The 26,454-nt window shown below is 46.9% G+C and overlaps 2 protein-coding genes across 5 annotated transcripts in view; one reads left to right on the plus strand and one right to left on the minus strand.

Annotated features, from left to right (window-relative positions):
• Positions 1-26,454, minus strand: part of LOC147736795 (uncharacterized) — a 119,927-nt gene that overhangs the window by 67,175 nt on the left and 26,298 nt on the right. The gene's annotated exons all lie outside the window — the stretch shown is intronic.
• Positions 1-26,454, plus strand: part of LOC147736796 (uncharacterized) — a 104,051-nt gene that overhangs the window by 15,654 nt on the left and 61,943 nt on the right. For all 4 annotated transcript variants that reach the window (XR_015307579.1, XM_086953479.1, XM_086953478.1 and 1 more), the window contains exon 2: positions 25,049-25,109. The gene's annotated coding sequence lies outside the window, so the exon portion shown is untranslated. The remainder of the gene's footprint in view (positions 1-25,048; positions 25,110-26,454) is intronic.

Below are 26,454 nucleotides of genomic sequence, written 5' to 3' on the forward strand. Positions count from 1 at the left end.
CTGAATGGCACAGGCTGACCGAAGGGCATAAGGAACTGGCGTTTCCAAGATTCGGAACATTTAAACTAGATGTATTGGACCAGCTGAAAGCGACGATGCTTTCAACGAGACCTCTACCGAGGCCAACACAATTCGAAGCCCTTGGTGTGTGGTTTAGAACAGCACACGAGAGGGGCGTAAAAAGGCGCCAAGAGAGAGTGAGACGATCAGTAAAGGCAGTACAGGATGCCAAATGGGATGAGGAAGCTAAGAAGTGGAGAGTACAAAAGATAGAGGCCGACAAACTGTTCACCATGATAGAGGCCACGGGAGAAAAGAAACCCCTAGAACAGGAAGATGAGGAAAGCGAGTCGGAGGAGGATCTAATAGAGAGACTATTGACAGATAGACCACCTCCATACAGCGGTGAACTTGCGAGTCCCATATTACCGCAAGTGGACGGAGCTAGGTGGGGGGAATATAAATCGATCCCAGTAAGAGAGTGGGATGCTAACAAGACCGAGGAAATACCCCAGACTAGTTCGCAACAGAGTGTAGTGGGAAGATTTGTGGTCCAGAAGGTGCCAGAGGCGCAATGTGCAAGGTCGTACCAAATGCCGGACGCTTTGCAGGTTCCGGTTACCATAGGCCCTATTGTGTCAATCTACAACCCCGAAGGGGTCCAGCAGGAGGAACAGGCACGATGGGACAGTGAAAGAGCAGAGATGGAGAATAGGAATGCCACAATGAATCCCCAAAGACAAATACTAGCACCGATGAGTCGGAGTACACCATTGGATTCTGCAACGGGTCCCAGGGTAGAACAGAGAGATCAAAGAGGGCCAATGGATTTGAGGGGTCCTAAACCAAAGTCCTTTAAGGAATTAAGGGAGTATTTGAAAGATTGGGAAACTGTCGAAGAGGCCCGGAGTAGGAGTATAGAAACAGGGCCTGAATGGAGAGAAGAGGACAACAGGATTCTCTCTCATTGTGGAGCTGGCGAAAGCAGCCCCGAGTGGGAGAGAGGGAGTCAAGAAAGCAGAAGAGATACTTGTCCTACTGTTAGTAGCAATACGCAAAGGTGCGATGACAGGAGTGCAGGGTGTGGCGAAGTGCCTCGCGTCACCTTCAGTGAAGGGGAACGTAGGACACAGGAGTACCGGAATACCTTTAGGTGCACACACCATGCCCCAGGTGAGGAAGTGAGACACTGGAATCACGGAAACATGGAGAGTCGCGAAGCGTCTCGACATGCATCCGGTGATAGTGGACGGAGTCAGGAGAACATAGGGAGTCGCGAAACGTCTCGCCATGCATCCGGTGATCAGGAACGCGATCACGGGAACACGGAAGCCCGGCGAGGGCCTTTCATTTTATTGAGCGACACCAGACAACAGGCGAGTTACAGTGGGTTAGAGCAGAACGGTGGATCCTATCTTATATCTGGAGACACCGAGCCTAAAAAACGAAATGTAGGGATGGGGGACGAAGTATTATTCCACCATACCCCACGGGAAGATGGAAAGGCTTGGGATCTAGAGAGGTGGGAACAAAGAGATGGAAGGAAGACTCCTCATAACTCACCTGTGCTCAGGCGTAGGGCGCATAGTGGAGGTGAAAGGGAAATGAGAGAACAAACCAGGCCTAAGATATTAAAAGCTGAAATAAAAGCAAAGCGACTCGATGTGATGAGTCTGAAGTCAGACTTGGATGAAATAATTGATGGCACAGTGGCCCTAGAGAGATTAGACTTGTATACACCCGATGAAATATTGTTCTTATCCAAGGATATTACTCGAAGAGCGAGGTCAGCTCATGAAAATCTATCTAATTTGGCAAACAGGTACATGGTAGACCTGTCGCGAACTAAGGCTTTACAGAGTAACCATAGGCTAACTTGCACGGATCGGGATCTGGATGAGCGTAGAACGATCGCGCTGAAGGTACACATAAGGGAACTGATCATAAGTATCAGAATATGGAGAGATTTGGATAGATGGGAGGAAAGATGGTCCAAGAAGGGCTCTGTCAGGCGGAGTGCACTTGGGAACTCCCAGGATGCAGATTTAATGCGAATGGAGGCTTTCCCTTTGCGAGAAATCGCGAATGGAAGCTACGTTCACGTGCCCTGGACTAGGGGGGATTTGGCGGCATTTACCAATTCCTTCCCAAAGCTTAGGGATAATCCCGTCGAGTGGTACAAGCAGGTAGAAAGATTCGTGAAGATCTCGAAGGTACTGTGGATCGATTTGAACACGCTGTTCGATATCGTAGTACCCGGAGATTTGTGGACGGCATGCAAGCTTAGTGTTGAATGGCCTACTTGTGAGCCACCGAGAGACACCCGGACGAATGGTCCATCACTTAGAGTCATGGAAAAATACGAGAGAGTAATAACATGGCTAAAAGATAAAGTGCCGGTGCAAGACATAGACTGGGTTAAGATAGATCGAACTACTCAGGAACCGAAAGAGACAGTTCATGAGTTTTATGAAAGGCTGCTAAAAGCATTCAAACAATACAGCGGGTTAGATGTAATGGATCCTAAGGACATAGGACAGTTTGTATCGAAGTTTGTTCTCGGATTAAGACCAGAAATATGCCTAATGATCCAACAGCATCTGATCTGTTGGCAGAATAAACCTCTAGATGAAATTCTGAGGTATGCAAGGTACTGTAGTGACGAGATAGACTCTAAGGCAAAGAAGCTCAAGGAAAAGTTGATGCTAGTGCAAATGCAAGCTGCTGGAAAGGATAAACAGCGGCAACAGGGAACGGGAACGCAAGCGAAAAAACAGAACAATCAGAGCAGAGATGAGGAAGAAAGACCGAGACCGAGAATGGATATCGCGACACTGAAAAAGACGACGAGATGCCATCAGTGTAACGAGGTGGGACACTGGCGACGCGAGTGTCCTTACAATATTGAGACAGGGGAATTAGAGCAGGAGGAGGAAGAGGTTCAGAACAACGTGGTTAAGGGAGCCACAGTCCCGAAGGGCAAGTTTGTCAAAGGGGGGACTCAGACTCCTCGAGCCCCGTTTCCTCAACCACCTCGCATTTCAAATGGAGGGAAAACCTACAGACAGATGCCATTGTTTGTAGGAGGAGAAGAATGCTACTACGTTGATCCGCTTACAGGGCAGCGGGCGAGTAGGGAGGAAGATTGTACTCTAGGAGCCGCCTTGGAAGTAGATCAGAGAGGACCATACGTAGAGGCTGAAGTAGCAGGATGTCCTACAACCTTTTTGGTGGATACGGGGGCCACTCGATCCACGTTGAGATCTGCGGTAGTCCCGGGTCTGCCAATATCAGGAGAGATGGTTCAGGTGGTAGGAGTCGCGAACAAAAGGATGACGAATCCTCTGACTGAACCAGTGTCAGTAAGGATAGGGAATTACAGTGACGAACATCAGTTTGTGATCTGTGATTCTAGTCCCGTGTGTTTACTAGGGAGAGATTTGCTGTGTAAACTGAATTGCACGATACATTGCACACCAGAAGGAGTAGAAGTGCAGACCAATGATGAGGATGCTGATTTTAAAGTTATGAACTCACAGGAATGTGTGGAACTATATCCTACCTTAACAGTGGAGGAGCTTCCACAGGACTTGAGGGAGAAAGTGTCAGCTGAGGTGTGGGATTTTACTGGAGAAGAAATAGGATTAATCAAAGGAGTAGAACCAGTAAAGATCTTGGTAAGACCCCATGCCGAGTATCCTAGAACACCACAGTATAAGCTAACGCCGGAGACGATTGCAGGAATAAAGCCTGTGATCGAATTCATGCTCAAACAGGGAATACTAAAGGAGATCGTGGGTAGTCCATGTAACTCCCCGATTATGGGTTTGCAGAAGCCTAGTGGAAAATACAGAATAGTGCAGGATCTTCGAAAGATCAATAATATTGTTGTCTCATGTTGTCCAGTGGTACCGAATCCATCAGTGATATTATTTCAGATACCGTTCCAAGCAGAATGGTTTACCGTGATAGATTTGTGTCAGGCTTTCTTTTCGATACCGTTAGATGAAGATAGCCAGTATCTTTTCGCTTTTAAGCTGGAAGATCGCGTTTTAACATGGTGTCGTATCCCCCAGGGGTATACAGAAAGCCCATCGATCTTTAACCAGTTATTGAAGAAAAATCTTGAGAGTCTAGTACTGCCCAAGAATTCAGTTCTGGTCCAGTACATAGACGACCTCCTTGTTGCGTCAGAAACTGAGGAAGCTTGCAGGGAAGACACCATCACCTTGTTAAATCACTTGGCCGAGAATGGGCACAAGGTGTCTCCAGGTAAATTGCAATATTGTAAGACTGAGGTGCAATACTTGGGTCATAGGATTGAAAAGGGAAAGCGGAAGGTGTCTCCAGACAGAATAGAGGCGATTATGAAGATGAACGCGCCTACAACACAAAGAGAGGTCAGGATGTTTCTAGGCATGGTCGGTTATTGTCGACAGTGGATAGCAAACTTTTCACTGAAGGCTAAACCGTTATTACAACTGACGCACAAAGGAGTAAGTGATCCGGTACCATGGGACAAAGATTGTTTGATGGCATTTTTGCAGCTGAGGGAGGACTTATGTCGCGCCCCGGCTTTGGGAATGCCAGACTACACTAAACCTTTTTTGCTTTACTGCTGCGAGAGAGAGGGATGCGCGTTAGCAGTATTAGCTCAGATCCACGGAGATGCGCGCAGGCCAGTGGCGTATTTTTCGGCTACATTAGATCCGGTAGCCGCAGCGTTGCCCGGATGTCTCAAATCCGTAGCTGCAACGGGTGTCAGCATTGAAAGGAGTGAAAGTGTGGTGATGGGACATCAGTTAGTGGTGTACGTACCACATTCTGTGGAATTGTTAATGACCAGGACTAAGACTCAGCATCTGACGAATAGCAGGCTCACACGCTACGAGCAAGTCATACTGGCTGCCGAGAATGTGACCCTAAAAAGATGCTCTGTCTTGAATCCTGCAACTTTGATGCCACTTCCAAATGAAGTGGAGGATGAAAATTGTACAGATCATGACTGCCTCGATGTGACTGAACTATGTACCAAACCGAGACCTGATATCGTAGATGAGCCATTGACGGACCCAGATGAAATTTTCTTTGTTGATGGTTCATGCGTAAGAGACGATATCGGTCAGCTGAGAGCAGCATATGCAGTTTGCACGATTACCAGAGTTCTAGAAGCCGCCTGCCTGGAAGGAGTACACTCCGCTCAGGTAGCTGAAATTGTTGCTTTGACTCGTGCTTGCTTAGCAGGCGACAAACTTCGAGTCACCATATACACCGATAGCCAGTATGGTTTCGGGGTAGTTCACGATTACGGGCAGTTATGGTCTCAAAGAGGTTACATGACCTCCTCGGGTTCTCCTATTAGGAATGGAGAATTCGTGAGACTTCTGTTAGAGGCTTTGCAAAAACCTATGGCCATAGCCGTGGTCAAATGTGTTGCGCATACAAAGAACCTTGATTTTGTGTCACAAGGAAACCGCTATGCGGATGAAGTAGCGCGCTATTGCGCAGAGCAGGGATATTCTCACACTGATGTAAAAGTGGGGGGAGTCCAGGAAAGAACTGAATTGACAATGTTGCTAGACACTGTAGATACATGGGATGAATTAAGAGCTGTACAGGAAAATGCACCAGATGATGAGAAAAGGAGCTGGGAAACAGCAGGTTGTGTAAAAAGCGAGATGAATTTTTGGGTTTCTGCCGACGGAAGGGCAGTTTTACCAAATGAACTGATTAGTCCAATGGCGAGGAAATTACATGGATCAGCACACATAGGAAGAGATGCTATGGTGAGAGTATTCAGACAAACATGGTTCAATCCTAAGTTTAGAATAGCGGCAGAAGCAGTGTGTCAGCGATGTGCGATCTGTCAGCAGCTAAATGTGGGAAAGAGAACACCAGTTACCTTGAGTCATATCGGAAGGTCTGGGGGGCCTTTCAATCGGATGCAGATTGACTTTATAGAAATGCCTCCATGCAACAGACTTAGATACGTTTTAGTTATTGTCTGCATATTCTCTAGATGGGTTGAGGCTTACCCTACACGTAGGTGCGATACACTTACAGTAGCGAAATTACTGCTTAGAGAATTAATACCAAGGTTTGGGGTGCCATCCTCTTTGGAATCGAACAGGGGAACTCATTTTAATAGCGAAGTGGTGAAGATGCTATGTTCAGCTTTGAATATCGATCAGAAGCTACACTGCAGCTATCGACCAGAAGCTTCAGGGATTGTAGAGCAAATCAACAGTACAATCAAGTCCAGACTTGCCAAAGTTTGTTCGTCAACATCCCTGAATTGGCCAGACGCACTTCCAGTGGTTCTTATGAGCATACGTAGCACACCTGATAGGAAAACAGGCCTCTCTCCACATGAAGTACTAATGGGGAGAGCCATGAGATTGCCATTGGTTCCGACTGCAGCGCTAGTGAACATCACAGACGATTTAATCTTGGACTACTGCAAGGGACTATCTGATGCCGTTAATTCTGTGTCCCTCCAGGTCCAGGCTGCAGAGGTTCCATCAGCACAAGACTTGTGCCATGACCTGTGTCCGGGAGACTGGGTCCTGGTGAAGAAGCATGTCAGGAAGAACTGCTTAGACGTGCGTTGGCGAGGACCGTTTCAAGTCATACTTGTAACGAATACTGCGGTAAAGTGTGGAGGTCTGCCAAACTGGATACATGCCTCACACACCCGAAGAGTGCCAACACCTCCAGAAGAGACAGCTCCTCTCTCGGATGAGAATCCGGCGGGAAGCGGAGAAGCCATAGAGGGGGACAGCCAAGCTGTAGAGGTGATCGAAGAGACTGAAATTGTGTTGGAACAGGACGACGAAGGTCAGGACACTAGTGGGACCGAAGTCGCCTCAGGAGAAGAAAGTAATTGGGATTCAGACACCGATATCGAACAGACTGAGAGTGACCAAGAAACTGGTCCTAGAACAAAGAGCGGAAAGACCAGGAGTGACGAAGCCAGTTGGCCGGAGAGAAGAAAAAGGCCAAGTTCGGAAGGAAAGAAAGATAGAACTCTTGTCCCGATCGCTGAAGAATCGGATCAGGAGGAAGAAACGACAGACTCAGGAACTGAGAGTCCACGAAGATCGAGAAGGGTACGTGTGCCCTGCAGAAGGTACGCCACCCCAGAGTGGACTTATCTAGCAGATGTCTTGGGGACAGAAATCTGGGAGAGTGAAGAACGTGAAAGTAATCGATCTCGATCCATTTGTGGCCGTGGAGATATGGATGTTGACGCCTGGACTCGAGACTGAGGGGTTACTGACTTTCACACTTCCCATACCCCCATACTTGAGTCGGATTAAAGATTTAGTGTTGAACAGATTACAATTTCCAACATTTGGTCATCAAATATCGGAGGAAGAAGATAAAGTCATTCGTTTTGAGTTGTTGGAACTTGTTGCAAGAGCTGCAGGTACGAGAATAATTGTTGATACTTAAAGACTTTTGTATATATGTTATAAAGAAGAAGATAACCTAGCGCCGAGTGGAAAGAAGAATAAAATTAGGGATTACATTTAGAGGACGGAGAAGGGCTAGGGTTGTCTGCTGCTAAAAGAGAATGACATTGTTGTGAAAAAGAGACATTGTTGGTAAAAAGCACTTTAAAGACTGAGAAGTAAACAAGCAACCAAAGACTGGAAAAGGAGAATTTTCGCTGGAGAACGAGGTACGCTGTTTGATGACATGGAGAGCGGCAACCCAAACCGAAAGGCTAGATGTATAATAGGTACGCTTATATCAGTAGTGATACTTCTCATAATCACAGTAGTAACAGTATCTTACATAACAGGACATGAGAATGATAAGGAAATAGCAAATGTAAAAACTGTAACGACTTTGAAACCTGCTCATGTGGGAAAGAAGGAGGAGAGCAATGTGATACGTGAAAAGGCGTTACTTGCAGATGAGGCTCGTAGATTACACGTAGACGAGTCACAGGGAAATTTTAGGTCAAATGCTTATGCTAAACTATTATACGAATATATCGATGCCATGGAGGCCAAAGATTGCTACGTTTGTATGCAATTGCCGGCTTCTGTAGATGAGGGCATCAGATATCATCATCTCCCACTAACTTATGGGATAACATGTAGTTTATTGTTGAGTATATTCTATGGTAGAGAGGGATTTGAGTACTACTTTTCAAATTATGATTCGGTACTGCCTGAAGTCCCGAATTATAAACAAATGAATAAGTGGGACTATTATAAAAAGGAAGATAGACTAGCAAAATTCTTTCTTCCCTGGGATACACTAGATACATCATACGCACGCAGAAATAATCTGACTTGCAAAGTGTCAGAGATCGAGAAAAAGTTCATAGGACAGGTAGATGACCGATACAGAAGGCAGAAGATTCTAAAAATGTCAGGACAGTGGAAAACTTACTGGACAGAAGAAGAGAAGGCACTTAAAAAGAAAGGTAGCAATGGTCCAATAGCATTGGATAGAACGCAGAAGGGGAAGTTATGTTTAGCTCGAAGCAAGACGTATTATGAGAGTGAATTTGTAGGTGAAGTAAATTGCGAGCACTCTTTTAAACTAGAGTACTACACGAAAGATTTTATGAAAGGGATGCAAGCTATTCCGAATGTGTATTTTGTATGTGGGAGAAATGCCTATGTAAAACTACCTGACAATTGGTATGGTTCGTGTTACTTGGCAATTGTCTTCCCCAAAATATACCATGCAAAGGATTTAGCGATCATAGAAGGAAAGGCTTTGACGAGAACGAGAAGGGAAGTAGGAGATGCAGAGGTAGTAGGAGATGTATTTGGAGCGATGTTTCCATTGTTAGGTTTGATTCTTAATGATGTTAAGATTAGAAGGTTAGCGACAGTCGTAGATAGATTGTCTGCCAGCACTGCAAGGTCATTAATATTAGTCGAAGGTGAGATGCAGTCGATCAGAGCAATGGTTTTACAGAACAGACTTGCTCTAGATGTGATATTAGCAAAAGAAGGCAGAGTTTGCAAGGCTTTGAAGGTTCAGGAATGTTGTACTTATATTCCTGATAATTCAAAACCACTTGAGAAGGTCATAACCAACATTACACAGATTCACCAAGAAATCGAAGATTTATCAAAAATAAATGTTTGGGAAAAAGTAGGAAATGGAGTGGGAAAGGTTGGAAGTTGGTTTGCTAATCTAGGCAAAAGTATTGTGTGGTATATTCTAAAACCTGTATTAATAGTATTAATTTGTATAATTACGTTATTAGGATTAGTAAAATTATATAAATGGTATAGGTCGAACCAGTTACAAAGAACGATGAGAGATCAAGAAAGGAGACTAGCTGTGTTACAAGATCAACAGTATAAAAGTCTGAGAGCACTTGAATCGATAAAAAGAGGAAATGATGTAACTAGTTCTGTATAAAGGGATGTATTCAAATTGCTTTTAGTGATGACTCCTAAAAGTCATCAAAGGGGGGAACTGAGAGAGCGCAATTTGAATATAAAGTATATCGTAGCCATATTTAGACGTATATATTATAACCGTAGGAATGAAATGCATATCGTAATGTGAAGTCGACGACTATAGCATAAAATCAACTAAAGTGATAACATGGTATAGGAAATGTGAATGTATTTACATATTGACATGCAATAGATTTAGAAGGCCCGTATACATAATGGGTAAATATAGAAGTGCGTAGAAATGCCTACGAAGTAGAACGTGCACAGTAGAATTCGTGTACGTGTGTAACTTTAAATAGAGAAGCGGCGAGAGATGTAACGTGGAAAGACATAAACGTGGAGAAATATAACGTGGATAAATGTATAGAGAACTTACCTAACGATGTAACCAATGAGAATGTAAAAGTTATACTCTACGTAGTTTATATGTTATGAAAAATGTATTTCAAGTATAACAAGACTTTGCTAAAGAACGAATATATAAATGTATGCCAAAGGTTATACTGTGTAGAAGGCCTTTTGTAGGAATGCTAGGAGAGTTTAGGTCATCTGTGATTATAACCTGACTGACCAAGAGTTCGCAGGAGCATAGTCAAATGTATGTAATTTAGTGGGCTTGTAAAAGTCGTAAATAGCTTGATGTGGACGTGAGAGCCGAGAAGTCTAGCACTTGTTAGATTTAAGGTGACAATGCCGGACGGAGCTTATTGCTCGAACGTGAGGAGAGACACTTTGAATGTGAACTATGTTTTGACAAGATCATTCACAGGATCTAGAAGGTTAAAGAATTGCAGTTATAAGTTAAAGTCTTGTCTAAGTTCATATGACATTTGATCTGAAAGAGTCAGTAAAAGTCGCCAACAAAATGATGAAGATGACATCTAAGGAGAAGGGTCAACTTAACGAACGACGCAAAGAAGTGGACCAATGGAAGAAGCCAGAAGTTGACATCATCGGGGAAAGTCCGCGGTGGGCGTCAAGGGGCGTTTCACCCACACTGTGATTGTGTATTTTAGGGACAGCACCCCAGGAAGGAGGGAGAAATTGGCAAATGGGGATTAGGAACAGCGAGGCGAATTGCTCAGAGTAGAGGCAAGGGTAGATGCCTTGAGCAGATGCGCTGAGAGATCAGAGCGCAAGGGAGCAGTAGGCCGAGGACCCTTAGAGAGCGGATGGGTAGGCAGAGAGGATACTGCTTCCGAAACTTGAGAATTCCTTTAGAGGCTAAAGAGAGTTTGAACTTCTTTGGGAGTCAAACTGCTGACACCTTTTTAGGGAAGAAACTCGCGAAGTAGGGATGTCACATAGCATAGAGTAGGGACAGTTTTAACTTGAATATTTTGTCTTACTGCAGATGACGCAGAAGGAACCACTTCACACCGAAAGCTTTAATTGCGGATATAGAGACTGATTTTGTATATTGTATACTTTGAGAGTTGTCCTGTAAGGATTGTATTGCATCCAAATTAATCTTTATATAAAACTTTTAAACTTCATCAGTTGTAAGTGGTTCTTCAGAGTGGCGTCAGTTAATGGGGTTTGTCTAACCTATACGGGGGTTGTCTTTTACTCAATGACAGGTACTAGCGGTCCAAAAAAATTGACGAATGAGATAAGCTATTAAATTGATCATAAATTGATATCAAAATCTCATTCCCCGCATTATTCAGCACAATATCCTTGGTGCATCTACATCTACTGTTGCATGGCTAAACACTTATACGGTCCCAAAGGCGAGACCTATTGGCTATGCCAATGCTTGTTTAGTATTTTTGTTTACCCTGGCCTCTTCCACTACTTGTAGATATCTTAATCACCTTGTACATATCACGCATCCAGACATGTCACTGAGCACAGTATGTCACTTGATCACAACTCGCCTTGACTTTCACCTTGTGGCAGCCGTGCATATGAAGTGTATTATATGTGGGTATATATAAATGATGCAATTTATATAAAATATCCCAATACCTTGAAACCCTGATTCTGTGCTTTTATTGTGTGTTCCAGAAAATGTTTTCACATTTAACCTGTGCATAAAATAACTTGTTCCTAAATTGAATTGTATTTATAAGAAATATTTTGGTTACACCCGACAGAACCATTGTACTTTTTGCAAGACTATACCCAGGTTCTAACTGACACAGGGTCACCCCATTGTTTATTGAGCATGATTCATTGCAGCCACTCCATTTCTCTCTTGTTCAGCCTGGTGGTGGATTCCCATGCCATGGTCCTTTCTTATTTCCTACACGGCCCGCTTGTTTATACCCTCTGCTTTCATGCTGCTTTGTTGTTCTCACCAGTATATTCCATTCTTAGCCGTTTATGGTAGCAGGCTACTCATTTAGGAGGTTAATGTTTTTCTGAATACACAGTTTGTAGATCAAGGCAACAAAGTCTCGCGCTTTGTAAACCTGTCGCTGCTTCTGATGGCCAACGGTGGTCGCGCCCACTACCTCCGTAGTGCTGGGCACGTCCGTTGGCCGTCTCGGCCCCGCCCACTACACTAAACCGCCGCACTGCGACGGAATAGCTGCCGCGGTTAAGCAGCTAAAATAAACAGCAAAGATTTGTAAACCTTGTTTCTAGAATAGTAATTTCCTTACTAATGTTTCTCTTTTAGGATGGCCGCCAATGTTCTTCTCGGCCAACATGGCCTACCCAGCTTGTTTCTCTTGTCCTTCTTCAATGTCTATGGATCGCCTGCAAACACAACACGCTTTCATGTGGTTGCACAGCAGCAGCAATTGTCCCCGCAAGTGCTGAGCTAGTTTTAGCATGGCTGCCACACGCCCTTCTTTTTATTAGCGCGGGGCCCTTCCCTTGCCTCCCTGACTAGGAGTGCAAGTTATTCACTTCCCATCATTGAGTACAAAGTCTCCCATGCATGGCTACTGTGCATGCAGTGTCTCCTGTAGCACGTGTGCTGTTGGCAGCACGCGCAACCCGAGCTCCTCCTGTGATGTGCACCCGTGCTCCCGGGGAGCCCCAGCCGGGGAGCCTTGACACCGGTCCTGGACCCCTTTCACCCCAGACAGACGCATGGAAACCACTGAGCTCTAGTAAATGCATAAGGTCTGGTTTCATCAGCTGCTGTTGCGAATTGGGTTCTGCCATTGGAGTACGTAGGCCTTGTTACACAAGCACAGCGCTTGGGAGTACAGATCCGTGCACTCTCCCTCCTCAACAAGCAATAACAGGCCCACTTTGTGCATGTGAGAGTCTGGGACGAGGGTGAGAAGACTGTATTCAGTCTAATATTTACTGCTGTCTGTCCAACTCCACAAGTGGCAGCGGGACAGCAGAAAATCACCGAAAATGAGCACACACATCCGACAGTGGCAGTGCCGCCTGCCCACCCAAACCCTGTGGTAAGGCACCCTGAGGGTGTCCCCAGCTTACACTCCATTGTTTACATTAACTTTATTGGCTGCCCAAAGCACATGTGTGTCAGCAGTATTGGAATGTCAATAAACATACACAGAACAGAAGCTGAGGCAGCAAATTGAGAAGTGTTGTATGTCTTGTGCTTGAGGGGACTCACAGACCCATAATTCTCCTTCACCATCTTCCTATATTTCTGCAAACCTTTATTTTTTTGCAGATTTATATAACTCTACATGAGCGCCAGATAACATGTCACATTTTTTAGGCACAGAGATTTGCCTAGAATCACATGATGTTGAGCCGAGGCTGGGACTTAAGCCTGATTCCCCCAGTTCCAAAGTTGGCTGCTCTGCCCATTATGGCACATCTCTCATACCCATAAAGTTCACAGCTCTGTTCCTACACTGCAGCGGGAATTCCAAGTCAAGACTAGGTATGTACCTGTCGGAGGCACATGACGGCACCAACATGGACTGCCCACATAAGGGGAGAGGAGTTGGCCCAATGGCTAGGGCGGTCGACCTTGAATCTAGGGAACCGGGTTCGAGTCTCGGCAGGGATGCGAAACATCCTGTGATGCAGGGCAAATCACGTAATCTTCCTGTGCCTAACAAAAAAATGAATGTGTCCTCATGTAACGCAACTGGTGCTATGTAAAGCGCTCTGATACCCGATACCTTTGGGTCAACCGTTTTGCCCTCAAAAGCTTTTGCAGGATGCTCCATGACTTTCCCTACATTTGTCACGTGGTACGAGGTCAAATGCCGCCTTGAAATCCACAGAGCACATGTGCAGCGGCGTCTTACACTCTTCGTGATCAGACACACGGCCATCAGATTGGATAGGATCCCTTGGTTCTGATTCAAGGGCAGTCTTCCAGCATCTAATGCCCACTCAGACAGGCCTTGTGACAACAGGGTTGAGAAGTATTTTGTAGGAGAGTAGGGTCTGCTATCCTATGGTCACCCCAAATTTTTGCTTTTTGCTTCACTGGTTTATGACTTAATGTGGCTGTGGGCCTGCTAATCAGACCCACAGCCTGCTGTTCTCTCTCTAAATTACTGCCAATGCACTTTAGGTGCATTACGAATTGGAACTGGTTCACCTTATTAGCCCCTGTAGTAGTGTACCCAGGGCATAGATGTTTCCAAGGCCTACCAGGGGCTGCAGCATGTATTGTGCCACCCCTGGCCTGGCCTCCATATTTGACACAACTGGCTGATCACTCAGCTGGGGTAAGTTGGTGTAATCACCTCTTACTTTGGTACAGTATGTCTGTGCCTAACCCTAAACTGGACACATATGTTCCTATCAGCCACTCCTATGGAAGGCCTCATCAATCCTAGAGGCAGAGTGCTTGGAAATATGTGAGATGGTGCTCTAGCATGAGCTGAGCCTGTCTGCAGCTGTCGGGAACCACTCCCTAAGCTGTTCCGGGATATTGCCATACCATATACTCTTAAGTGCATTATAATCCTCGCGGTTAAATGCTATCTTTGGTTTGGCTTTATCAAAACATGTTGAGTAAGGTGTCATACGAATTGGAATACTATCCCCTCGACAGTTCTGTCGACGGGGATAGCATTCCACCCATCTAGAGGGACACGACATGTGTGTAGCCTTAACCCCGGTTAAAGTTAACCAGAGCCTCAGCATCACAAAATGGATGCTGCCACCACAGACACGAGTCTGGCCTCCTGCTGCTGACGGAAACTCGGCAGATGGTGGCTTGGACAAAGGGTTTCCTGCCTGGGGAGGTGCGAGCACCACCCCAGACAGGGTTTTGTGTATTGGATAAGACAGGGCTGAATAGAATCAGACATGCCCGGGGCACACAAGGTGTCCCCGTGCATAGGCCAGTCCAAACCGGTCCTGGGACTTTCCAGACCCAGGGCTGGTGAGGAGCTGGACAAAGGAAAGGGGGTGTAACCGCCCCCCTTCCTGGTTCCTCCCAGAGGAGGGACCTAGTAGGTGATCCACCCCTCAGATTGGGAATAAGAGTGGGAGCAGTGCCATTGCACAGCAGATCATCCTGAATCAACTTTAAACAAAGAAGAAGACTGGACTTCGACATTCTGCTGCTCAGAAGACTGAAGAGAATCTCCCTTGTGGCCTAGGAGTGGCCACCCTGTGAACACAGGCACCAACCAGCAACTCGACGTCTGCTTTGCCGCCGCCGGAGCCCGAGCCCAGAGCCCGACAAGAACCAGACTCCCAGACCTCTCAGAGCCCGATCCACAGTCCCTGCAAAGAAGGGACCCGTGGAGGCACCGAGTGACGTGGGACCGGACCTCTTGGAAGACACTCGAAAAGCTGACTGCGCAGCTTCTGAGGTATCCTCAACGTTGTGCTTTGGGGACTGAGAACCCCCACCATCGAGCAGCCCTTGCACCGAAGATCAGCCCCCCAGCATCTCCACGATCTGTGTGGGGCCCTTTTGCATTGTGCCACTTGACGCGCCATCCCGGCCACTAGCCACGTGGTCAGTGGCCATCTTGGCGACGAATCCGACTAACTACACAGCAGGTCTGGTTGCTCCAGACCTACCCAAGCTCCTGTGAAAAGGAGCACTCGCTCTGACCTTGCTGGTCCGAGTGTTAAGCATCTTTCAATTCCTGCATGGCTTGCATTAGCCAAGACCTGTTTGCTCCGATCAGGTCGCCGACACCGCCAACAGCGAGAAGCCTGCGTGGGACAGCTCGTAACCGACTCCTGGACGTCCTCGACCCCCGGTGTCCACGTGGCTGCAGAGAGAAGCTACCCGACAACGCCTGTTTGCACCCGACATCGCCTGGTTCCAATCTGGTTCCACGGTAGTCACTGGCTAGTGACTTTGAACATTGTCCCCTCTGCTTTCAGGTCTTCACCACTTCAGATCCACCCTTGGATCCACCGGAACTCTTCACATCGAGCCGCCTGCAGCATCTTCAGCTCCAAGCACCATCGACCAGCGTGACGAAACGCGACACTACTTCGACCCTGTGCACCCGCTTCCTGTGGGTGAGGTAACTCAGCTCCGCCGGTGTTCCTACACTGGTACACATCTCAAGGGCCTGTGTCTTAAGTTTCAGCGTTCTAGGTCACTCGGAAGGTTCCTAACTCTTTAACTTTGTACTTTTTACGCACCATAGACTTTACATTGGAAAGTGCGTGCACTTTGAACATTGCACCCGAGTCCCGCGGGCCTTTCCCGACTTAATCATTGATAGTCTCGAATAGCTCCAGCGATTCCCAAGGCCCTAGGCCTGTTGCCATTCCGATTGGTATCTCTTATACCACTTTCTTATATATGGTTTAGGTGGCCCCTAGGGCTCATCCATATTGTGCAACTTTTGTGTATTTTAAACTGTCTTGTGATTTAACGCTTGTGCTTCTGTGCTCATAAAGAGTCCAGGGGATTTTATAGTTAATAAAACAATATATATTTTCAATATATATCTGTGTGGTGTCCCTTTCACTTGGTATTCAAGGGGGTTGTGTATGGTATTACAGCTGGCTTCACATGCCTTTCAGAGTTTAGCCTAAGACTGCGTTGTCCACGTTACCACTAGGATAACTGGTCTACAAGGTTGAATTACAACCAATCATCATAAGGGTTGCTTGGCATGGTACAAAGTGATCACTAAGAATTAGTGAGCATTATATACCAGGCCAACTTCTCACATTGGTGAGCAGCGGATTGGGATCTGAGCTTGCTGTTGTTTTACCATTACAATCTTTGAGATTATCATTTGAAAGATCATACAGGTACCTGCTAGGTACATATAAAACAAGACTAGTATACTTAAGTTCTACTGAACTTAGTTGTTGTAGAGCAAAGGGAGTAGCACACCCTAGCTACAACTACTAGATAGGTTTAGTAGGTTAACACCAGTGTAGGTAGATTGCAACACATCCACCCACACTAGAGCAATGTCTGGAGCAGAGGGTTCCACTGGGAACATCCCTGTTGAGAGTGACCCTCCAAGGGCACCATCCAAATTTGCTATTTTTTCCTTTAAGGAATTAAGACAGCTTTGTGTCTTAAGGGGTCTGAAGACAGGGCCTTCCCCTACTACAGACCACCTAAGAGAGCTCTTAGACCAGTCTGAGACTCTAAAGCCCTCTAAGGCAAACCCCACAGGGGATGCTGAAGGAGGCCATCCTTCAGAGGATGACACTGTAGACACCCCTGGTCCTATCATCCTGGTAGATGAGGAAGCCCCCATCACTGGAGCTCCTCCGGTAGATGAAGAGGAAGAGGAAGAAGAGGAAGAGGGGGGAAGCAGTGAGTCAGATGATGACAGAAATAGTCAGGTGCTGGTCAGTAGACTGAACCAGGCTAACTTAAGCCAACTTGGGAATGAATCTGGTAACAACCCATTCAGACCCCCAGGTGGACTTAACCAGAAGCCTAGAAGGAGAAGGACTCACTCAGGTGACTCTGACAACTCCCATGCTTCTAGAGGCTCTCATGGTCACTCCAGAAGGGAGATGACTAGCCCTCAGAGAAGGGAACATGAGGCCAAAATGAGAGAGGCTGAGCTTAGGATCCAGAAGCGAGAACTAGAGGTTGCCCTGGTCCAAGAGAGACTTGCTAGAGCAAGACAGCCTAGAGAGAGTAGGGTAATATAACCCACTGGTGGCAGCAATATCCACAAGGATAAAGACAGGTCTTTTGATAATAGAAACCTGAGTAAAATTGTGCCCCCCTACAAAGCTGGGGATGATATCCATAAATGGATCACTGCAATGGAGAGAGTCTGCAGAGTACAGCAGATCCCTCAGGAGCAGTGGGCAGCAATCTTGTGGCTCTCCTTTGAAGGTAGAGGCCGAGACAGACTCCTCACAGTTAGTGATGGGGATTCTAGAAACTACCTGGTCCTGAAGAGTGCTCTGATTGATGGGTTAGGCTTAACCACTGAACAGTACAGGTTAATGTTCAGAGATACCCAGAAGACACAGACTCAGGACTGGTCTGAATTTGTTGAGTGTGCCACTAAGGCTCTGGAGGGATGGTTGCTGGGAAGCAAGGTTACAGACTATGAAGGATTGTATAATTTGCTGATGAGAGAACACATTTTAAATAATTGTCAGAACCAGTAGTTGCATCAACATTTGGTTGACTCAGATTTGACCTCTCCCCAAGAATTGGGAAAGAGGGCAGATAAATGGGTAAGAACCAGAGTTAAGCAAAAGAACCAGAACCAGAACCAGGGTGGTGACCAGAAGAAAACAGACCAGAAGGGTGGGGAGCAGAAAGCTAAAGGCCAGAAGTCTTCAACAGGGCCCCAAACTGATGCAGAGGGTGGGTCCCAAACTTCCAAGAAGAAGAAGAAAGAAGGTCAGAAGAAACCCTGGTGTAAAACTTGTAAAAACACCTCTCACTGGACAAGTGAGTGTAAAAAGGGTGGGGCCCCCAGCACTGCAGCCCCTAAGGCAACTGCACCCACTAGTACAGCTAGCAGTGCTGGTCCACAAACCAAGGGGGTAGTGGGTATCACCTTGGGAACTGAAGGAGATTCTGACCTAGTCAGAACCCTTACTCAGGCTGTTCTGATTTGTGAAGGGGACATAGATTTGACCCCTGACATAAGCCCCAGTAACCTGGGCAAATACAGACAGACGCCTTTGATTAATAACAAAGTGGCTCAAGCTTACAGGGACACATGTGCCAGTGTCACTATGGTGACACCTAACTTTGTGGACCCTGGACAATACATGCCAGGTGATAATTACCTGGTGACCAATGCCAGCAATGTCACTACTACACATAGTGTGGCACTTGTTAACTTTTCCTGGGGAGGGGTAACTGGCCTAAAAAGAGTTGTGGTTAGTGCTGATCTCCCAGTAGAATGTTTGTTGGGCAATGACCTGGAGAACTCTCTATGGTCAGAAGTTGAGTACAGGACTCATGCAGAGATGTTAGGGATATCATCACATGTCCTTGCTGTGACCAGGTCACAGGCCAAAAAGTGCCTCTCTGAACCTCAGGTCTTGGATCCTGGAACAATGGACCAAGCACCTTCCAAGAAGAAGAACAGGAGGGTTAAGGCTGTGCCTTCCCAACTGCCTGCAAGTGAGGATCAAGCTTCACAGGAAGCTGGTCTTGAGACCCCTGAAGGAACTGTCTCTGAAGAACTTGAACCTGGTCAGGTTGAGTTTCTGGGGACAGGGGGACCTTCTAGGGCAGACTTGGGGCAGGCTCAGTTAACCTGTCCTTCTCTTGAACCCCTGAGACAGCAGGCTGAGGCTGCTGGGAATGCTCAAGGTGCCCATAAAGTTTATTGGGATGAAGGACTCCTTTACACTGAGGGTAGAGACCTCAAGCCTGGTGCAACCAGGAGGTTGGTTATACCTCTGCAATTTAGGGGTTTCCTTCTCACCTTAGCCCATGATATTCCTCTAGCAGGACACTTAGGCCTGAATAAGACCTGGGACAGGCTTGTCCCTCACTTTCACTGGCCTCACATGTCTGAAGACACCAATGAGTTTTGTCGCTCCTGTGAAACCTGCCAAGCCAGTGGTAAAGCAGGTGGAACAACAAAGGCCCCTCTTATACCACTACCTGTGGTGGGGGTTCCCTTTGAAAGAGTGGGGATTGATATTGTAGGTCCAATGGATCCCCCTACAGCATCTGGGCACAGATTCATACTGGTGGTAGTGGATCATGCCACCAGGTACCCAGAGGCAATTCCACTTAGGACCACAACAGCTCCTGTTGTGGCCAGGGCCTTACTTGGAGTTTTCTCCAGAGTGGGGTTTCCTAAGGAGGTAATATCTGATAGAGGTGCCAACTTCATGTCAGGATATTTGACAGCAATGTGGAAGGAATGTGGTGTTAACTACAAGTTCACCACTCCTTATCATCCACAATGCAATGGGCTTGTTGAGAGATTTAACAAGACCCTAAAGGGCATGATTAAAGGATTACCTGAAAAGCTCAGGCGAAGATGGGACATCCTACTGCCCTGCCTTTTGTTTGCTTACAGAGAGGTCCCTCAAAAGGGGGTTGGTTTCAGCCCCTTTGAATTGTTGTTTGGGCACCCTGTAAGAGGACCCCTGTGTCTGGTGAAGGAAGGATGGGAGTTACCTCTCAAAAAGCCTAAGCAAGACATAGTGGACTATGTACTTGGTCTCCGCTCCAGGATGGCAGAGTACATGGAAAAGGCATCCAAAAACCTTGAGGCTAGCCAAGAATTACAGAAAGCTTGGCATGACCAAAAGGCTGTCCTTGTTGAGTTTCAGCCTGGACAGAAGGTATGGGTGTTTGAGCCAGTGGCCCCAGCAGCACTCCAAGACAAATGGTCTGGACCCCATACAATTCTGGAGAAGAAGGGAGAGGTTACCTACTTGGTGGACCTAGGAACTCCCAGGAGCCCCCACAGGGTGCTCCATGTCAACAGATTGAAGGCATATGTCAGCAGGGAAGACATGGGCTTGCTCATGGCTACAGATGAGGGACAGGAGGAAGAGAGTGACCCTCTCCCAGACCTGCTCACTCAGAACCCTGAGGATGGCTCAGTTGATGGTGTGGCCTTAGGTGGAAGCCTCACTGAACATCAGCAACATGACTGCAGACAAGTTCTACAGGCATACAGGCATATGTTCTCATTGACACCCAGTCAGACTAACTGGTGTACACATGTGGTGGACACTGGTGACAGTCTTCCTGTAAAGAGCAAGATTTACAGGCAACCTGACCACGTCAGGGACTGTATAAAGACTGAGGTGCAAAAGATGCTGGAATTAGGTGTTATTGAGCCTTCAGAGAGCCCCTGGGCTAGCCCAGTGGTTCTGGTCCCCAAACCTCACACCAAAGATGGCAAGAGAGAGATGAGGTTCTGTGTGGATTACAGAGGACTCAATGCTGTCACCAGGACAGATGCACACCCTATTCCAAGGGCAGATGAGCTCATTGACAAGTTGGCTTCTGCCAAATATTTGAGCACATTTGACTTGACAGCTGGCTACTGGCAAATCAGGTTAGCTGAGGAGTCTAAAGCCAAGACAGCATTTTCTATCCCTAGTGAGCATTATCAGTTTGTGGCAATGCCCTTTGGTTTGAAAAATGCACCTGCCACCTTCCAAAGGTTGGTGAATCAAGTCCTCACTGGGTTGGATGACTTTTGTGCAGCTTATCTGGATGATATTGCTGTCTTTAGCTCCACCTGGGAGGATCACCTGGTCCACCTGAAGGAAGTGCTTGAGGCTCTGCAAAAGGCAGGCCTCACTATCAAGGCAACAAAGTGCCAGATAGGGCAGAGCAAGGTTGTATACCTGGGCCACCTTGTAGGTGGAGGCCAAGTTCAACCACTGGAGAGTAAGATCCAGACCATCAAGGACTGGTCCCCTCCAACTACCCAGACTCAGGTCAGAGCTTTCTTGGGCCTGACTGGGTACTACAGGAAGTTTGTTAAGAACTATGGGTCCATTGTGACTCCTCTTAATGATCTGACATCTAAAAAGATGCCCAAAAAGGTTCAGTGGACAGAAGTCTGTCAAAAGGCCTTTGATGACCTGAAGAAGGCCATGTGCTCTGCACCTATTCTGAAGAGTCCTGACCACTCAAGAGAGTTCATTGTCCAAACAGATGCTTCTGAGTTGGGAGTGGGAGCAGTGCTTTCACAGCTTAATGTAGATGGCCAGGACCAGCCCATTGCTTTTATTAGCAGAAGGCTGACCCCCAGAGAGAAACGTTGGTCAGCTATAGAGAGGGAGGCCTTTGCTGTGGTGTGGGCCCTGAAGAAGTTGAGACCATACTTATTTGGCACTCACTTCAAGATTCAGACCGACCATAAGCCACTCTTATGGCTTAATCAGATGAAGGGTGAAAACCCCAAACTACTCAGGTGGTCCATTTCCCTACAGGGGATGGACTTTACAGTGGAGCACCGCCCAGGGACTGACCATGGCAACGCAGATGGTCTCTCCAGGTACTTCCACTTCGAACATGAAGACACAACTGGTCAAGGTTAGTCTAATGTCCCTGCGTTTGGGGGGGGTTGTGTAGGAGAGTAGGGTCTGCTATCCTATGGTCACCCCAAAGTTTTGCTTTTTGCTTCACTGGTTTATGACTTAATGTGGCTGTGGGTCTGCTAATCAGACCCACAGCCTGCTGTTCTCTCTCAAAATTACTGCCAATGCACTTTAGGTGCATTACGAATTGGAACTGGTTCACCTTATTAGCCCCTGTAGTAGTGTACCCTAGGTACCCAGGGCATAGGTGTTTCCAAGGCCTACCAGGGGCTGCAGCATGTATTGTGCCACCCCTGGCCTGGCCTCCATATTTGACACAACTGGCTGATCACTCAGCTGGGGTAAGTTGGTGTAATCACCTCTTACTTAGGTACAGTATGTCTGTGCCTAACCCTAAACTGGACACATATGTTCCTATCAGCCACTCCTATGGAAGGCCTCATCAATCCTAGAGGCAGAGTGCTTGGAAATATGTGAGATGGTGCTCTAGCATGAGCTGAGCCTGTCTGCAGCTGTCGGGAACCACTCCCTAAGCTGTTCCGGGATATTGCCATACCATATACTCTTAAGTGCATTATAATCCTCGTGGTTAAATGCTATCTTTGGTTTGGCTTTATCAAAACATGTCGAGTAAGGTGTCATACGAATTGGAATACTATCCCCTCGACAGTTCTGTCGACGGGGATAGCATTCCACCCTTCTAGAGGGACACGACATGTGTGTAGCCTTAACCCCGGTTAAAGTTAACCAGAGCCTCAGCATCACAAAATGGATGCTGCCACCACAGGCACGAGTCTGGCCTCCTGCTGCTGACCGAAACTCGGCAGATGGTGGCCTGGACAAAGGGTTTCCTGCCTGGGGAGGTGCGAGCACCACCCCAGACAGGGTTTTGTGTATTGGATAGGACAGGGCTGAATAGAATCAGACATGCCCGGGGCACACAAGGTGTCCCCGTGCATAGGCCAGTCCAAACCGGTCCTGGGACTTTCCAGACCCAGGGCTGGCGAGGAGCTGGACAAAGGAAAGGGGGTGTAACCGCCCCCCTTCCTGGTTCCTCCCAGAGGAGGGACCTAGTAGGTGATCCACCCCTCAGATTGGGAATAAGAGTGGGAGCAGTGCCATTGCACAGCAGATCATCCTGAATCAACTTTAAACAAAGAAGAAGACTGGACTTCGACATTCTGCTGCTCAGAAGACTGAAGAGAATCTCCCTTGTGGCCTAGGAGTGGCCACCCTGTGAACACAGGCACCAACCAGCAACTCGACGTTTGCTTTGCCGCCGCCTCCCGCCGGAGCCCGAGCCCAGAGCCCGACAAGAACCAGACTCCCAGACCTCTCAGAGCCCGATCCTCAGTCCCTGCAAAGAAGGGACCGGTGGAGGCACCGAGTGACGTGGGACCGGACCTCTTGGAAGACACTCGAAAAGCTGACTGCGCAGCTTCTGAGGTATCCTCGATGTTGTGCTTTGGGGACTGAGAACCCCCACCATCGAGCAGCCCTTGCACCGAAGATCAGCCCCCCAGCATCTCCACGATCTGCGTGGGGCCCTTTTGCATTGTGCCACTCGACGCGCCATCCCGGCCACTAGCCACGTGGTCAGCGGCCATCTTGGCGACGAATCCGACTAACTACACAGCAGGTCTGGTTGCTCCAGACCTACCCAAGCTCCTGTGAAAAGGAGCACTCGCTCTGACCTTGCTGGTCCGAGTGTTAAGCATCTTTCAATTCCTGCGCGGCTTGCATTAGCCAAAGCCTGTTTGCTCCGATCAGGTCGCCGACACCGCCAACAGTGAGAAGCCTGCGTGGGACAGCTCGTGACCGACTCCTGGACGTCCTCGACCCCCCGGTGTCCACGTGGCTGCAGAGAGAAGCTACCCGACAACGCCTGTTTGCACCCGACATCGCCTGGTTCCAATCTGGTTCCACGGTAGTCACTGGCTAGTGACTTTGAACATTGTCCCCTCTGCTTTCAGGTCTTCACCACTTCAGATCCACCCTTGGATCCACCGGAACTCTTCACATCGAGCCGCCTGCAGCATCTTCAGCTCCAAGCACCAAGCACCATCGACCAGCGACGCGACGACACTACTTCGACCCTGTGCACCCGCTTCCTGTGGGTGAGGTAACTCAGCTCCGCCGGTGTTCCTACACTGGTACACATCTCAAGGGCCTGTGTCTTAAGTTTCAGCATTCTAGGTCACTCGGAAGGTTCCTAACTCTTTAACTTTGTACTTTTTACGCACCATAGTCTTTACATTGGAAAGTGCGTGCACTTTGAACATTGCACCCGAGTCCCGCAGGCCTTTCCCGACTTAATCATTGATAGTCTCGAATAGCTCCAGCGATTCCCAAGGCCCTAGGCCTGTTGCCATTCCGATTGGTATCTCTTATACCACTTTCTTAGTATATGGTTTAGGTGGCCCCTAGGGCTCATCCATATTGTGCAACTTTTGTGTATTTTAAACTGTCTTGTGATTTAACGCTTGTGCTTCTGTGCTCATAAAGAATCCAGGGGATTTTATAGTTAATAAATCAATATATATTTTCAATATATATCTGTGTGGTGTCCCTTTCATTTGGTATTCAAGGGGGTTGTGTATGGTATTACAGCTGGCTTCACATGCCTTTCAGAGTTTAGCCTAAGACTGCTTTGTCCACGTTACCACTAGGATAACTGGTCTACAAGGTTGAATTACAACCAATCCTCATAAGGGTTGCTTGGCATGGTACAAAGTGATCACTAAGAATTAGTGAGCATTATATACCAGGCAACTTCTCACATATTTGACGTCCACCTCTGTCAAGGCCCTACTTGTACACTCACTGTCCTCAGTTCACTCACAGTAGCAGAATGATGTGAGTTCTCTTTTCCCCCTGCAGACCTCCACACACGTCTTCTAGTTACAAGCTCTCGCATGAACCCCGAAGGGAAAGGGGACAGAGAAGAGACTGCCTTGCATCTGGGTTCACTTTTGCACCTCCCGGCACCCACTGTTGCTAATCTGCAGTAACACTTCTATGCAAACTGCAATTAAATAACATCAAATTAATGAGCTTCTCTAACTTATTCTTTTACACTATTTTACTCTCTTATTGAATACATTCACTTATACCACCTTTGTTAAGGCTTAGCCTCTCTTCAATGAGTCTTTTTGTACCTTTAACTTATAACTTCAGCGGTATCCGGGACCATGCTCCAAATTGAAATTTCAGACAGTCTCCAAATATTTCTTATAACTAAAACTGTATATTTTTTCTTTCAGGTACTTGCAGTTATAAAGACTGGATTCTACTCCTTGATGCAGACCTCCGTGAGGTGAACAGGTGAGTGTAACTGATTTGCTATGAACAAATTTCTCCAATATTTACATTCTACTCCTATTTAATAAATTTATTAATATCCTATCTAGCTCATCGTCCCACATGAGACGCTAGCTACCCTAAAACTGATTCTACAAATGAACTTGAGCTACACTAAACCCTGACTACCTAAGAAAATTCCTGAGCTCTCTTTCTCAATCAAACCGTTGTTGAAGTGCGCAGCTTCGAACGCTGCCAATGCACTTCACTGCTGAGCGGCTGTTCTCGCGCCTTTATAGGCTGTGACCGGCAACTTCCGAGTCTTTAACGCGTGACTGCAGTGATCTCTCTCTGATCACTGCAGGGGGCGCGTTCAAATCAGACAAAGCATAGCCCAATCTGTGTCCCCCGATCCGACTGCAATAGAATACGGCTACACAGTCTGGCGCACAGGCAGTCGGACGCGGAGCCTTGACAGTACCCCTCTGCAAGGCCACACCTCCTAGCTTGGGTTTGTGAGGATACTGATGATGAAAGGCTCGTATTAATCTAGGAGCATGAACGTCAGATCTCTCCTCCCAAGATCTTTCCTCTAGTCCATAGCTTTTCCAATTGATCAAATAATGTCTTTTCTCTAACAATTTCTGAATCTAGAATCCTTTTTGACCTCATATTCTTCCTTGCCTTCAATCAACAATGCTTTTGGAGGTTGTGTTTCCATAAAATATGGTGACACCTTTTTAAACAGAGACACATTAAAGACGGGCTGTATTTTGACCTGCGAAGGGAGTTTTAGCCTGTTAGTCAGGGGATTTATTTACTGATCCACTGAGTATGGACCTACAAAACAGGGCTGACATTTTCTATTTCCTCTGAGCCTCAGATTCTTAGTGCTCAACCTCACCATATCTCTCTCCTGCAAATTTTCCCCTGGTCTCTTCTTCTTAGTCGCACTTAATCTGTAATGTTCTTTCACTAGAGCCAAATTTCTAGTTGCTGATTCTTGAACTTTTGATAGATGTTGAACTAGATCTTGTACGGCAGGCACCATCACCTCTTGAAATGCTACAGAAAAGTTTAGGTGCCGCCCATAATTTAAATAGAAAGGGGAAAACCCTGTGGAAGCATTTTTAGCATTGTTGTGTGCGAATTCAGCTGCCCAAACGAGATCTGGCCAATCACCTTCCTGATCTAACAGAAACAACCGTAAGTATTTTTCTAATTCCTGATTGATTCTCCCTGTCTGACCATCAGTTTGTGGGTGAAAACTTGTGGAATACCTAATTTCTATGCCCTGCTTTCTAGTAAAGGCCTTCCAATAATGGGACAAGAATTGAGATCCTTGATCAGTAATCAGAATCTTAGGGAT

The sequence above is a fragment of the Lissotriton vulgaris genome, chromosome 1_2 (assembly GCF_964263255.1).
Source record: "Lissotriton vulgaris chromosome 1_2, aLisVul1.2, whole genome shotgun sequence".
Classification (NCBI taxonomy): Eukaryota; Metazoa; Chordata; class Amphibia; order Caudata; family Salamandridae; genus Lissotriton; species Lissotriton vulgaris.